The 15,434-nt window shown below is 43.3% G+C and overlaps 1 long non-coding RNA gene across 1 annotated transcript in view; it reads right to left on the bottom strand.

The window, feature by feature from the left end:
- Window positions 1-6,376, bottom strand: part of LOC139756548 (uncharacterized) — a 144,856-nt gene extending 138,480 nt beyond the window's left edge. The window contains exon 1 of the long non-coding RNA XR_011714377.1: window positions 6,239-6,376. This is a non-coding gene — a long non-coding RNA (uncharacterized lncRNA). The remainder of the gene's footprint in view (window positions 1-6,238) is intronic.
- Between the last annotated feature and the right edge of the window lie 9,058 nt (window positions 6,377-15,434).

The following is a 15,434-nucleotide window of genomic DNA, read 5'->3' as shown; positions in this document are numbered from 1 at the left end:
ATTCACCACTGTACTAAAATAATTTTCCACTGTAATCAAATTATCAAAAAACTGTAATCAAATGATTAATCACTGCAATCAAATTATCTAAAACTGTAATCAAATGATTCACCACTGTAATCAAATTATCTAAAACTGTAATCAAATGATTCACCACTGTAATCAAATTATTAAAAACTGTAATCAAATGATTCACCACTGTAATCAAATGATCAAAAACTGTAATCAAATGATTCACCACTGTAATCAAATTATCTAAAACTGTAATCAAATGATTCACCACTGTAATCAAATTATTAAAAACTGTAATCAAATGATTCACCACTGTAATCAAATGATCAAAAACTGTAATCAAATGATTCACCACTGTAATCAAATTATCAAAAACTGTAATCAAATGATTCACCACTGTAATCAAATTATTAAAAACTGTAATCAAATGATTCACCACTGTAATCAAAATATGTGCAATTTTTTTTTTATTTACAGAGTTACACTGTAATTAAATTATTTACAGGGAGGGTTACTAATTTACAGCAGTTCACACCCACAGACTTCATTCTTTTTTTTTTTCAGAACTTCATAATTTCAGAATGACTCATGTCATAACTATTTGAATTAATGAAATGCACGTATTTCACGCAGTACTTATTCTGCCGACAAGTTTACCCCGGTGGGTCAAATGTCATTTGCCGACAATTTTACCCCGGTGGGTCAAATGTCATTTTGCCGACAATTTTACCCCGGTGGGTCAAATGTCATTTTGCCGACAATTTTACCCCGGTGGGGGTCAAACGTTATTTTGCCGACACGTTTACCCCGGTGGATCAAATGTCATTTTGCCGACTCGTTTACCCCGGTGGGTCAAACGTTATTTTGCCGAAACGTTTACCACGGTGGGTCAAACGTTATTTTGCCGACTCGTTTACCCCCGGTGGGGTCAAACGTTATTTTGCCGACAAGTTTACCCCGGTGGGCCAAACGTTATTTTGCCGACAATTTTACCTCGGTGGGTCAAGTGTCATTTTGCCGACAGGTTTACCCCGGTGGGGTCAAACGTCGTTTTGCCGACAAGTTTACCCCGGTGGGTCAAATATTATTTTGCCGACAAGTTGACAAAAAAAAAAAATTTATTTCCTATATCTTCACTTTACTACCAGATCTGTCGACAGTTACCGCCAGTCTTCGAGAGTCATGCAATTATCAGCCATCATGCGTAAAGGTGTTGGGCAAAATAATTGCATAAGAGTCTACGGGAGGAGGAGGAGGAGGAGGAGGAGGAGGAGGAGGAGGAGGGAGGGAGGGAGGGAGGGAGGGAGGTCCCGGCAGAGCTTGGACCCGTCGCCATCTAGAAGTCCAGGGAAAGTGTTGGGGTCAACACAGTCAAAACCAAACCTAACCTAACCTTATTACCCTAAGGTAGGGAAGCCACGTACTCCCCCGGGGTGAGCCCAGAGGAGGTGTGAGGGGGGTTAAATAATGAGTAGGGAAAGTAAACGAGGAGGGCAAAAATCACATTTCACCTACCAGGGCCCACATGTCGGCCACTGAAAAAAAAAAAAAAAACCCTCGGCACATTTCGGGACCAGTGCACACGTTATGGGGCGAATCACACGAACGATCATTATTGTGGCAAAGTATTGTATCCTGGGGATGGCGTCATCATGGGCTGTGTTTCCCTTGGGGGGACAGCAAAACAAAAGGAGAGAGAGAGAGAGAGAGAGAGAGAGAGAGAGAGAGAGAGAGAGAGAGAGAGAGAGAGAGAGAGAGAGAGAGAGAGAGAGAGATAACACACCGTTTTACCACGTCTGTCTAACCTTACACAAGAGTCCAGCAATATCAACAAGCAGGGAGTCAGTGTTATACTGGCCATATAACATAACTGGCGAGTCGAGTTTTGCACCATCCCCGGAGCTGCTGTGTGTGTGTGTGTGTGTGTGTGTGTGTGTGTGTGTGTGTGTAAGGGGAGGAGGCGACCAGTGACACCAGCTGTGGGCGCAGCGCGGGTGTGGTGTCTGGTGGCTGCTAATCCCCTCTCCTCCCTCATCACGCCTCTCTCTCCCACCAGCTACAGTGAGCTATAGTGATGACCAAACCACCAGACTGTATGGATCATGTACGTGGATCAGCGCGTTAGATCCTTACGTTGTGAGTCAGTTACCATCAAGTGGTAAGTACATACGAGACATGGGGTCGTCCTCAGCGGGTGAGGTGTAACATGGGGTCGTCCTCAGCGGGTGAGCTGTATCATGGGGTCGTCCTCAGCGGGTGAGGTGTAACATGGGGTCGTCCCTCAGCGGGTGAGGTGTAACATGGGGTCGTCCTCAGCGGGTGAGCTGTAACATGGGGTCGTCCTCAGCGGGTGAGCTGTAACATGGGGTCGTCCTCAGCGGGTGAGCTGTAACATGGGGTCGTCCTCAGCGGGTGAGCTGTAATATGTAATATCCAGAGTGATCAAGTGGGAAAATACAGCGAGACAGTGACCATTAATGACAGTGAAAATGTACCGAGCGTGGACAACTGAAGATGTGAATCAGTGAAGTGATCAATCAGGGCAAAATCTAATTAACGCTAATGACCGTCCAGTTCTCCTCAGGACAAAGAGGTGGACTGTCTCTGGCCAGTTTCTTTAGGAACGCGACACACACACACACAGCAACAGACGCCTCCCCAACAGCCAAGTCCTTAAAGACCAATTCGCTTAACCCGGGTAGTGGAGAGGAGGTGTTCATAATACTCCCGGGTCCCAGCTGAGCAGAGGGTGTTAGCTGCGTGGACACTCAGCGGGTGAGCCGTGCTGAGGACGTGCTCCAGGCGTGCGTGACCCAGCGGTGGTGCGTGGTACGTACGCTGCGGACAGCGGACGTTCGGATCGACCTGAGATGTAGGGCGGGGGGTTGGTCCGTCGCTAGGTCACGGACACACGTACGCACGGAGACCCCGGGCGTGGTCTGTGTCGAATTTTAAGGACAGGTTGGGGCGGCGAGAGGCACTGCAGCTAGCTTGGTTTACCATGTGATTACCTTCTGTGCATTTCCCATAATTCTACGTTTTCTTATCAGTTTGTTATCGCATGAGTTATCTCGCTGATAATGACGGGTAATATCGGTGTCAGTATGCGGCTTGGATGTCAAAATCTTATCTCTTGATACCGATGGATGATGACTGATTATAGGTTTAACGTGTCGCAATCATTTTTTATTATCACCTGAGACGGCATGGGCAACTGAGGCCCACATCAAGGCCATCCCATTAACGCTATATATCTATATATATATATATATATATATATATATATATATATATATATATATATATATATATATATATATATTCCTATGAGTCCACAGGGAAAATAAAACGCTTATCGTGTTTCATTTTCCCGGTGGACTCATAGGATATCTTGATCACGCACAAAATTGTGATCCTTTCCAAATATATATATATATATATATATATATATATATATATATATATATATATATATATATATATATATATATATATATATATTCCTATGAGTTCACGGGGAAAATGAAACATTTTCCCCGTGGACTCATACGAATTTTTTGATCACGCGCAAAATTGTGATCCTTTCCAATGGTTGTTTAATTTGTTTATGGATGGGGTTGTTAGGGAGGTAAATGCAAGAGTTTTGGAAAGAGGGGCAAGTATGAAGTCTGTTGGGGATGAGAGAGCTTGGGAAGTGAGTCAGTTGTTGTTCGCTGATGACACAGCGCTGGTGGCTGATTCATGTGTGAAACTGCAGAAGCTGGTGACTGAGTTTGGTAAAGTGTGTGGAAGAAGAAAGTTAAGAGTAAATGTGAATAAGAGCAAGGTTATTAGGTACAGTAGGGTTGAGGGTCAAGTCAATTGGGAGGTGAGTTTGAATGGAGAAAAACTGGAGGAAGTGAAGTGTTTTAGATATCTGGGAGTGGATCTGGCAGCGGATGGAACCATGGAAGCGGAAGTGGATCATAGGGTGGGGGAGGGGGCGAAAATTCTGGGGGCCTTGAAGAATGTGTGGAAGTCGAGAACATTATCTCGGAAAGCAAAAATGGGTATGTTTGAAGGAATAGTGGTTCCAACAATGTTGTATGGTTGCGAGGCGTGGGCTATGGATAGAGTTGTGCGCAGGAGGATAGATGTGCTGGAAATGAGATGTTTGAGGACAATGTGTGGTGTGAGGTGGTTTGATCGAGTGAGTAACGTAAGGGTAAGAGAGATGTGTGGAAATAAAAAGAGCGTGGTTGAGAGAGCAGAAGAGGGTGTTTTGAAGTGGTTTGGGCACATGGAGAGGATGAGTGAGGAAAGATTGACCAAGAGGATATATGTGTCGGAGGTGGAGGGAACAAGGAGAAGAGGGAGACCAAATTGGAGGTGGAAAGATGGAGTGAAAAAGATTTTGTGTGATCGGGGCCTGAACATGCAGGAGGGTGAAAGGAGGGCAAGGAATAGAGTGAACTGGAGCGATGTGGTATACCGGGGCTGACGTGCTGTCAGTGGATTGAATCAAGGCATGTGAAGCGTCTGGGGTAAACCATGGAAAGCTGTGTAGGTATGTATATTTGCGTGTGTGGACGTATGTATATACATGTGTATGGGGGGGGGGGTTGGGCCATTTCTTTCGTCTGTTTCCTTGCGCTACCTCGCAAACGCGGGAGACAGCGACAAAGTATAAAAAAAAAAAAAAAAAAATATATATATATATATATATATATATATATATATATATATATATATATATATATATATATACATATACATATATACATATATATATATATATATATATATATATATATATATATATATATATATATATATATATACACCCAAGCCTTAGCCAGGTACCCATTTTATCGAACAACCCCTTAAGGTGGATGAACAGCAGGGTTGCCTGTGAGCAGACTGCCTCAACCAGGATTCAAGCCTGTGTAGCGCTCGACCCTGGGCGGCCCGTGAATGTGTCACGGTCAGGAACGCTAACCGTTACACCACGGAAGTCCATTTACATGTCAAGAAGCTCCACTCAGTTATAACATGTGGTGGACCATTTACTGTCACATTACTCGACCTCACATCATCATATTTGGGAAAACATGTAAAAATGTTATCTACCTTTCCCTAGCGTACAGGAGAGTGGGTGGTTACAGCAAGCCTGGCAGTAATTCGGCCTAATTGGGCCATTAATGTTATTATTGAGGGGTTTACTGAAACCATGGTTTATGGACCCCCATGGCTCACCTGACTGGTCATCACGATTATATATTATATTTTTTGATGGAGAGACGCGAGGCTAAATTGGAGGTGAAAAGATGAAGTGCAAAAATATTTTGAGCGATCGGGGCCTGAACACGCAGGAAGGCGAGGGGTGTGCACGGGACAGAATGAACTGGAAAGATGTGGTACACACGGATCAAAGTGCTGTCAACGGACTGTGCCAAGGTATGTGAAGCGTCCGGGGTAAACCATGGAAAGGTTTGTGAGGGCTGGTTATGGATAGGGAGCTGTGGTTTCGGTGCATTATACATGACAGAACGAATGTTCAGTTTTTGTTTCAGGTGGTGGCGGCTATAACATGGGGGCTGACGGCCTGCATGACCTTAACAGTCAGCAAGCTTCAATCCCAAACAACGATCCAACTAACCATAGTGCTGAACGACTCTCTCTCTCTCTCTCTCTCTCTCTCTCTCTCTCTCTCTCTCTCTCTCTCTCTCTCTCGTATACTGACGACACATCTGCCTCTTTCCTGACAGACAGGTAATGGACGGCCAGCCAGACGGGAATGAGAGTAATGGGACCACTGCAGGGGGACGTGCGGGGTCTTCCCTGCGTATCAGACGAGGTGGAGGAAACTCACTGTGATTCCCACTCACCCAAGTCTACCATCAACCTCTGCTATCGGACGGTAAGTCCACTGACGACCACGCGGCAAGAAAACAATATGATTTTAAAATAGGAGAGAGAGAGAGAGAGAGAGAGAGAGAGAGAGAGAGAGAGAGAGAGAGAGAGAGAGAGAGAGAGAGAGAGAGAGAGAGAGAGTTACCTCACCTGAGGTCCTGGAACTACTAATATGATCAGACCAGTTATGGCAACGCCAGACTTGTCCCCGGAGTACAACCGCGATACAGGGACGCGGACTCCTCCTCCATCACCCACACACTGAAAGGGGAGGGAAGGGGGCGTGAGGGAGAGGTCCTCCCCCTCCACGAAGTACTCCGAAGGTCGTCCTTACCTTGGTGCCCTCCAGGAACCACTGGAGGGTGGGTTTGTGGTCGTCCAGGAAGGGTCTCCTAGGGCTGGCAGCCGATCTTGATCAGTTCGGTGGGTTCGTAGATCTCCCGCGCCCCCACCAGCACCGGCGCCGTCAGTGGTTCTCCTGCAGGAGGGAGGAACAAGAGGGTAAATGTCAGAGCTGCAGGGGAGGAGGAACAGGAGGAGGAGGACAACACTTGGGGAGAGAGATGATTGCATAGGGCGGACTGATAACACAAAATCTGATTGTCCAATGACGAGGTTTCCTGAGGTCATAATTTTATGAGGCAAAAATAGTATAGAAAATGCAAAAGGCAACTCCCACTCCACCGTACCCTCCGGCTCAACAGCGGGCAAGGAAAGAAAATCAACCGAGAGGGAACAACATGTAATATGGATAGAGTATACTGTCATGGCAATTCTACTGGAAAGTGTACACTGGAAAGTTCCCAACTCTAAATTCAGAGCTGCTCCTCTCTAGGTACGAGACTCAAACCTAAAACAAAACTTCATTATATTTAGACAGCAACTTCAAATATCATTTTTTTTTCCTTGCTGAAACGCCATTTAACAAGTATTAGATATCACCGAAATATTCGTCAATCATTGATTTAAAGATGGTAATAATATTCGCATTCGTTAATTCCGTTGATAATCTTCTGGTCTTCTACAACTCTACAAATGGGGGGGAATTTAGCCTTCGTTGCTATTACATTTCCTTTTCATCTTATATCGTTGTTTTTGATCGTTCAATATATATATATATATATATATATATATATATATATATATATATATATATATATATATATATATATATATATAACATGAAGAAATTTTCATAATGTTTCGTATAAACAATCAAATATTCTATTAGACTCGGGAGTTTTGAGCTTTTGTTTACATAGAACAACCCCAGGTCTCTGACGTCGTTTTTTATTTATTTATTTTTTTTTTTCCATATGGAAGGCAACAGAATTAGTTGTTTGTTGCTCTGATTTAAATTCGTTCTGGTTTATATTTCGTCTGTGATCAAGTTCGGTGATGGGAATTGATCCAAACGAGACTTGAGCAGGGTATTCAAGTAGTGAGTATCGTTTTCTTTGTTATATAGTTAATATTTCCAGCAACGAAACCTCGCGTTTGCTGGCTTTACTGTCTACGGCTAGGCAGTGTTTGCCGTGTTTTGAGTCACTGTATGGAGAACTACTCTCACATCTAGGGTGGTTCTAACTCTGCATCCTTGCTTGTCGGGGTTGAGTCGACAGCGGTCCGACTTATAAACTCTCCTAGGTTAACTCTCAAACTTGACCCAGTATTCCTAAGCCACGATCTTGGTTCACTTTCCCTCTTCTATAGGTATTACTTTGGTTTTTGCTCCCGAGACTTGACTGCTTTGTGTGCCCCCACCACTAGCTAGACCACGCAATACTCGGCAAGCTGCTGCGTCACATGATTACTGTCTAACCGTTGGCAACTCAAGAGTGGGCCGTTTTGATAACTGTTTCTTGCCCTACACGTCGAAGATTTGGAACTCTCTACCATATCATGTCTTTCCCAATGACTATGACATGGCACTTCACAAAAGAAAAGCCTTGATGTGGACTTTAGCCCATGACTGGAGCCTTCAACGTATTAAACAAACAAAAAAACTAAGACCTATTTCTTTTGTAATAAAAGTAAGATTTATTTCTTTTGTCTCAAATAATGATTAATCGAAGACATCAACAATCATCAATATAATAATATATATATGTATATGATTCAAGAATTCCAGTAGATTAAACTTGATCCTTCATTTCGAAAATAAAGTTGATAATCGGTTTAACAGTTTAGTGCATTAAAAAAAAAACTAACAATTTTATGTGGACTCAATATTTCTACCAATTCTCGCAGAAGTGAAGTAAGGCTGATGAAACGATAGTCCCAAGTGCGTTTTCTATCTCCCTTCCTTTACTCTTACTAATTAGAGTTACTTTTCCTTCTGGTATAGATGAGTGTGCTGAAACTCTGACGGCTGGAAATGCTGATATTACTGGCTACACTTTCATCAATATTCTGAGAGAAACATCCCTACGACTAGGACCAGCTGACTCATTTGGCTTATATTTTCTATATTTGGCTCATATATTTCCTAAATATCTAACTACTTCACAGCAATGGAGGTTTGTAGGTTCAATCATATTTTTCACACATTCTGATACCCAAAAATACGTTTGGTGTAAACACTGCATCGAAATACTCCTTTTTTTAAGTGAGGCCATTTCTCCATTGTCACTAATTAATGAAGGTGACATTGTCATTACACAATGGGGTATAGGCATATTCTTTATTAGCATTTATTTTTTTCTTGATTCTTGTATATTTCAAGAATCTAAGATTTTTCTTTTTTCAAGCTGTAAAAATGTCTAAACTCAAATTATCTTTCACTGGTTCTGATTCTCTTCCAACAATACCTCAGGGATCATATATACATTTTATGGTCCTGTTGGTTGCCATTCACTTTAGATAACCATGGATTGACAGAGAGATAAGCATAACTGTATAAATGATTTCTTTAGTCATCAACCTAGCACAGGGCTATTCAACTGGCGGCCCGCGGGCCAAAATCCGGCCCGCGAGTGGGTTTTTCATTGGCCCTTTGACAGACTCAGAAGAATCATAAGAATTAATGAAATCTATTCATTTATTCAAGTACTTACGAAATTTTACATTAACAGATTTTTTTAGGGAATAACTGTATCAATGAGTTGAATGAAACATGTGATCCATTGCAATCTTTAGTTTCTTTCTATGCTCAAAATCTTAGAGAAAAAAATATAATGGAGGTAAAACAAATGTTTCTCCTACGATGACGTATTACAGTGGAAAGTGGGACAAAATCACGACGAAAACAATCGACTTTCACTTGCTTTCGTTGTTCAAAAAATGTTACCATAATCACTTTTCGAATGATTTTCAGTTAAAAAAGAAAAAAAAACTTGTATAACAGTATTTTCCTATCCTAATTGACTTAAATGGATATATACAACATTTCTGCTGAAACTACCCGTGTTTCACTGTAAAGTGCCGTAATTATAAGTGGTAAACTATTTGCCTTCGGCGCTCAGTGATTTAGGCTCAGCAAACCTCAGTAGTTCTTTTTTTCTTTTTTTTCTTTTAGTGAGGATTTTCTGAAACGAATTTTACATGCCATGAAATATGGTGCTTCATTACCCTAATTTCTTGTTCCATTACCCTCAAAAACTTGGGTCGACCTATACACGAGACATATAAATTAATGATTTCTTGGCCAAAAGTCGAGGTCGACCTATACACGAGCTAGACTTATAAACGAGTATATACGGTATAATCCTTATTCATAGTAACCTGTACCCTGTTCGCTCAGATCTGATAGCTGGGTGCACACAAAGCTTAGCTGGTATTGTCATATATCTGGAAAATAAGAAGCAAGACAAAAATATTATAAATATAATTTCAACGTACGGTAATATTAAAGGCTGCTTTGGAAGGGCCGATGCAAAGGCAAAGCCTCCATGACCAGGGCTCTGCCGAATCAGCTGGACGGTACGTATTTTTGGAATCGTTTTCGGTTAATCCATGGATGCATGACATTTCCACTATACATCACTGCACGACTGGGGTCAATTTGACCCTATCCAATATTTCTCAATATAATATCTAAAGGAATGATATAAACTAAGTGTATTGGATGCAACTATATCATACATGATACCAGATAACTGATGCAAAAACGAACATCATTTTGAAGGAAAATAGTAATGATTTCACGGAAAACATAGCAACTTATAAGCGGAAAGTTGTCTCCTTTAAATCAACATGAAACGCCATTGTGAAGTCTACTTCACCACAGGAAAATACAGTTACCAGGACAAATGGAATAAAACTCAAAGCTAAAAGATGTAGTACAGACAAGGGAAAGAAATGCTTTCTTTTCCTAAAGGTGTGTTGAGCACTGGAATGAGTCACCGTCAGACGTAGTGAATGCCAAGACTATAAATACCTTCAAATATCGGGTATACTCTGGGAAAAACGCCAGAAACATACAGTATAAACGACATCAGTAACGGGGACATTAGAAAGCTAATGTGCAGCAATGGAGAATCGGTGATAACCTTCAAAAACTGCTGAGCGGAACTACATTTTCTTGTTAAACTTTTATTTCATTTTCCATTTATTTATTTATCTAATATTTCTCTTTAATTAGACAACCCAGTTATGGGCCAATCAGGCCTGCTGTTGTCTGTCTTTCTCATGTAAACTCATGTTACAAAATAACGTGCAGGACATACACATTCAGCTTGCATTTTGCATCTTTATTCCTTGGCCACACTAAACATCATGAGCGTTTCTTTGAGGAAACAGATGGAGTAACCCGGTCCTGTCCTGAACTACAGAGCACAGCACCAGCATTCCTGGCCTCCCTGTACTTGTAACACAAAGCCATGCCTCAGTCCAGACAGAAAACGTCATCACCTGTAGCTCTTGCCTCCGTGTGATGCCCCGGACACGCGCATGTGTAAAGAACAGATGCACTGTAGCAGGTGCCAGATCAGCCAAGTGACACCACACACGGGTACATGTCAGCTCTCACTCGCCTGCTTGACACTGTACGTACCAACTCTCTCATCTACACAGTCAACTCCTCCTGATCTTTGTGCTGCCTCGAGACTGAAAACACAACACTTAATTTTTCTTGGCCATATACGACACTATTTGTAACCCTTCGTCATTCTAGGTGAAACCACTTTCAAACAATTTCTTCTGCTTTCCCTCCCGCGGCTCCTTCGGCACTTCTCTCCTGTTACCACGAATAGCTCCTACTAACGACATGTTTCTTTGTGATACAAAGTTCTCTAGCTCATTTCAAGCTGGTGTACTTGTCCCGCGTGACATTTCTTCCCGTTGCAAGTGGGTTGTGAGGTGTACTACAACATGCGTTCCTAGTTCATAAGTTCTCTCTCTTCATCTTTACCTGTATACATTTCAATATTCGACACGTCATGTGTTTATGTCAGCATCCGCCAGAGCCCAGGATTTCAGGCCATATTTGTCAGGTTTTGATGGCGTGTATTTAATGGACCTACAACCTCCCCTATACAACTGCTCATCAACGGTAACACACACTCACTACGTTGGCAACATTGTTGAGAATTGTCTACGAATCCATCTAACAGCGAGCGATCAACAGTCAGTTTATCCCTAGTCAGTTTACTGTTTCGTGTGGGTTGGGTTATCAAAGCGCAATGCTTTGCGGGTCGCTTCAAATCTGTTGACTGGCCGTGGTTGTGGAAAACACAGCCGGGCCAAATGAGGGATTCCACCACTGCCTCACTGCTTCATTCTTGCTTCGGTAGCCTCCTTTTAGAACACACGAGCCTACATGACCATGTAGTTCATCAAGTGTGAACAGTTTCCAGTACGTTGTTCGTCCGTTTTCCTTCCCTGTTGGCTACATTCATAACAGGAGCCATCATCATCATACTGTTGTCGAAGATTAGGTCAAAAAACGGAAGATGGGTCTTGAGTTATCATTCTACTACCAGCTTGTGAAGTAATCCCAGTACGTGTTGTCCAAACATTCAATGAAACCGTGCGCCCTTGTGTGGATGGAGATGTTAAAACGCCGCGCATCTCCTGACGATGCAGCAGTCTTACATAAACCTGGTCATCTCTCTTACGGTACGAGGTGAGTTCGTAGCTGCAACGTGTGTGTGTGTGTGTGTGTGTGTGTGTGTGTGTGTGTGACAATCGTCGCCAGGACGAGGTATACGTTCGCCATCACTTACATTATCCAATTCTTCGGCCATGTCGCTTATGGATCCAGAATTTGTGCTTCGTTCAAATCTTGTCTGACGTGTTACAACCGTACACCAACGTGACGTCTGAAACTGCCATAAGTAATTGTGGTTCTGACGCAACAACCCTTCGCACCGGCGAGACCTAACCACTTGCTTATCGAACGTGTTCAATACACGTATTGTTTTGGATATACGATACGTGTAATGTTCTGGAATAAAACAGATTGATTTATTACGCACATAAATGTTTTGTTTATTAGAGCATTTGTACTAAAATACTACAGTCCTGCGTTATCATAACAATTATATATTTTGTACTGCTCGTGTTGAGAAGATAACGTTCATATATGTCAAATATATAACTTGGGGTTAATTAGACCCCAGTCATGCGTTGATGGTGAAGTGGTCCACAACACGACACACCCAAATTTGTTGAGAGACACAAAGGCATGCACTGAAAGAGAACGCTAAATTATGAAAAGTCACAAGGTGCGAATCTGTTTCAATGACCCAAATAAAAAAAAACATTGAACGTTCTGGCTCTGCTGGGGTCAATGTAACCCCGTTATGCATCCACAAGTTAAAGCAAGACGAACGAATATTATCTGGTTTACTATTGGGAAAGTTACAGCTGTTGGGGGAGGAACAGGAGGAAAGTTACAGCTGTTGGGGGAGGAACAGGAGGAAAGTTACAGCTGTTGGGGAGGAACAGAAGGAAAGTTACAGCTGTTGGGGGAGGAACAGGAGGAAAGTTACAGCTGTTGGGGGAGGAACAGGAGGTACGTTACAGCTGTTGGGGGAGGAACAGGAGGTACGTTACAGCTGTTGGGGGAGGAGCAGGAGGTACGTTACAGCTGTTGGGGGAGAGGAACAATGAGAAGTTAGACATGCCAGTATAGCGGTAGGGAGAAGCCACCGAACCCCATTAGGCAAATAACTGGCTAAACTGACCATTAGATGATTATGGGCAATTACTAAAACACTGGGAAGCTAACGTGTTATTCGTCACTATTTACCATGATAAAATCCACAGGAAAAGCTTCAAAAGCTATTTACACATTAAGAAAATTATTTCAGCTTCCATTGAACGATATCAGAACACTTATAAAAGTATTCGTGTGAAATTATATATTCTTTGAAGGCTTTCTATCGGGAAAAGAAAATCATACCGTATTTAAATTTGATATAAATGTTTAGATTGTTTTCTTTAGATAATATCCCTCTACCCACTGTTATAACATAGACTCATGTGTGTTTCTGAGTCTTACATTTTCTTAATTTTTCCAAAAGAACGAACAGAGAAGGAGGCCAAGTGAGGATATTACCTCTAAGACTCCGTCCTCTGTTTCTAACGCTACCTCGCTAGCGCGGGAAATGACGAATATATGTATGTATGTGTGTGTGTGTGTGTGTGTGTATATATATATATATATATATATATATATATATATATATATATATATATATATATATATCCTTCCGTCAGTACATATTCCACGGCAACGTTGCCACAGCAAACATCACACAGACACAGGTTCAGTCAGGTCGAAACGTACGTGGCTTTGACCAAACCCGTAGTCGACAAAGGACTGTTTCCAAACAGCAATATTCCCGCTGGACTGAGGACCGCTGTACTTCAGGACCGTGTTATCCTCTGCGGTTTTTTCTGATCTCCTGGAGTTTCCAAGTCCCATCTAACCTGTCATTTACGTCTACTTCAATCATCCATTCAGCACATGACGTCACATGCGAGGTACGGCTCTCGTATAACAGACAGCTACATAATAGCAGCTTCAGCCTTAGCATCTACCGACTCATTACCGCTAATGCTAGCACGCCTGGGACAGAACGTCTTGCATTACACTGGGATACACTCCAGTACACTGGGATGCCATGCGGTACACTGGGATACACTCCAGTACACTGGGATACACTCCAGTACACTGGGATGCCATGCAGTATACTGGGATACACTCCAGTACACTGGGATACACTCCAGTACACTGGGATGCCATGCAGTACACTGGGATACACTCCAGTACACTGGGATACACTCCAGTACACTGGGATGCCATGCAGTATACTGGGATACACTCCAGTACACTGGGATACACGCCAGTACACTGGGATACACTCCAGTACACTGGGATACACGCCAGTACACTGGGATGCCATGCAGTACACTGGGATACACTCCAGTACACTGGGATACACTCCAGTACACTGGGATACACTCCAGTACACTGGGATGCCATGCAGTACACTGGGATACACTCCAGTACACTGGGATACACTCCAGTACACTGGGATACACTCCAGTACACTGGGATACACGCCAGTACACTGGGATACACTCCAGTACACTGGGATACACGCCAGTACACTGGGATACACTCCAGTACACTGGGATACACGCCAGTACACTGGGATACACTCCAGTACACTGGGATGCCTTGCGGTATACTGGGATACACTCCAGTACACTGGGATGCCTTGCAGTACACTGGGATACACTCCAGTACACTGGAATGCCTTGCGGTATACTGGGATACACTCCAGTACACTGGGATACACTCCAGTACACTGGGATGCCTTGCGGTATACTGGGATACACTCCAGTACACTGGGATGCCTTGCGGTATACTGGGATACACTCCAGTACACTGGGATGCCTTGCAGTACACTGGGATACACTCCAGTACACTGGGATGCCTTGCAGTACACTGGGATACACTCCAGTACACTGGGATGCCATGCAGTATACTGGGATACACTCCAGTACACTGGGATGCCTTGCAGTACACTGGGATACACTCCAGTACACTGGGATGCCATGCGGTACACTGGGATACACTCCAGTACACTGGGATGCCTTGCGGTACACTGGGATACACTCCAGTACACTGGGATGCCTTGCGGTACACTGGGATACACTCCAGTACACTGGGATGCCATGCGGTACACTGGGATACACTCCAGTACACTGGGATGCCATGCGGTACACTGGGATACACTCCAGTACACTGGGATGCCATGCGGTACACTGGGATGCCATGCGGTACACTGGGATACACTCCAGTACACTGGGATGCCTTGCGGTACAATCAGGGCATCGGAGATAAGAGAGTGTAATTTCGTCTCGGTACATTGCTCAATTGACGTCGGTGCAGACAGTGTACCACGTATCATACAGGTCTGCTGTAAGTGTGGGAGGAAAGTGATCTTGTTGGGGGAGAAGGGAGTGTGAGAGCTGTGGGGAAGGGGGGGGGGGGGGAGACTCAGTGTCAGGGACGTGGGGAGTTTGAAGAGATGAACTTCATTCACGACTGTGGGGGTGGAATAAACAACATGTTA

Source organism: Panulirus ornatus, chromosome 2, assembly GCF_036320965.1.
Source record: "Panulirus ornatus isolate Po-2019 chromosome 2, ASM3632096v1, whole genome shotgun sequence".
Classification (NCBI taxonomy): domain Eukaryota; kingdom Metazoa; phylum Arthropoda; class Malacostraca; order Decapoda; family Palinuridae; genus Panulirus; species Panulirus ornatus.
Note: the sequence above shows the minus strand (reverse complement) of the source record. Positions and strands in the feature narration are given on the sequence as shown.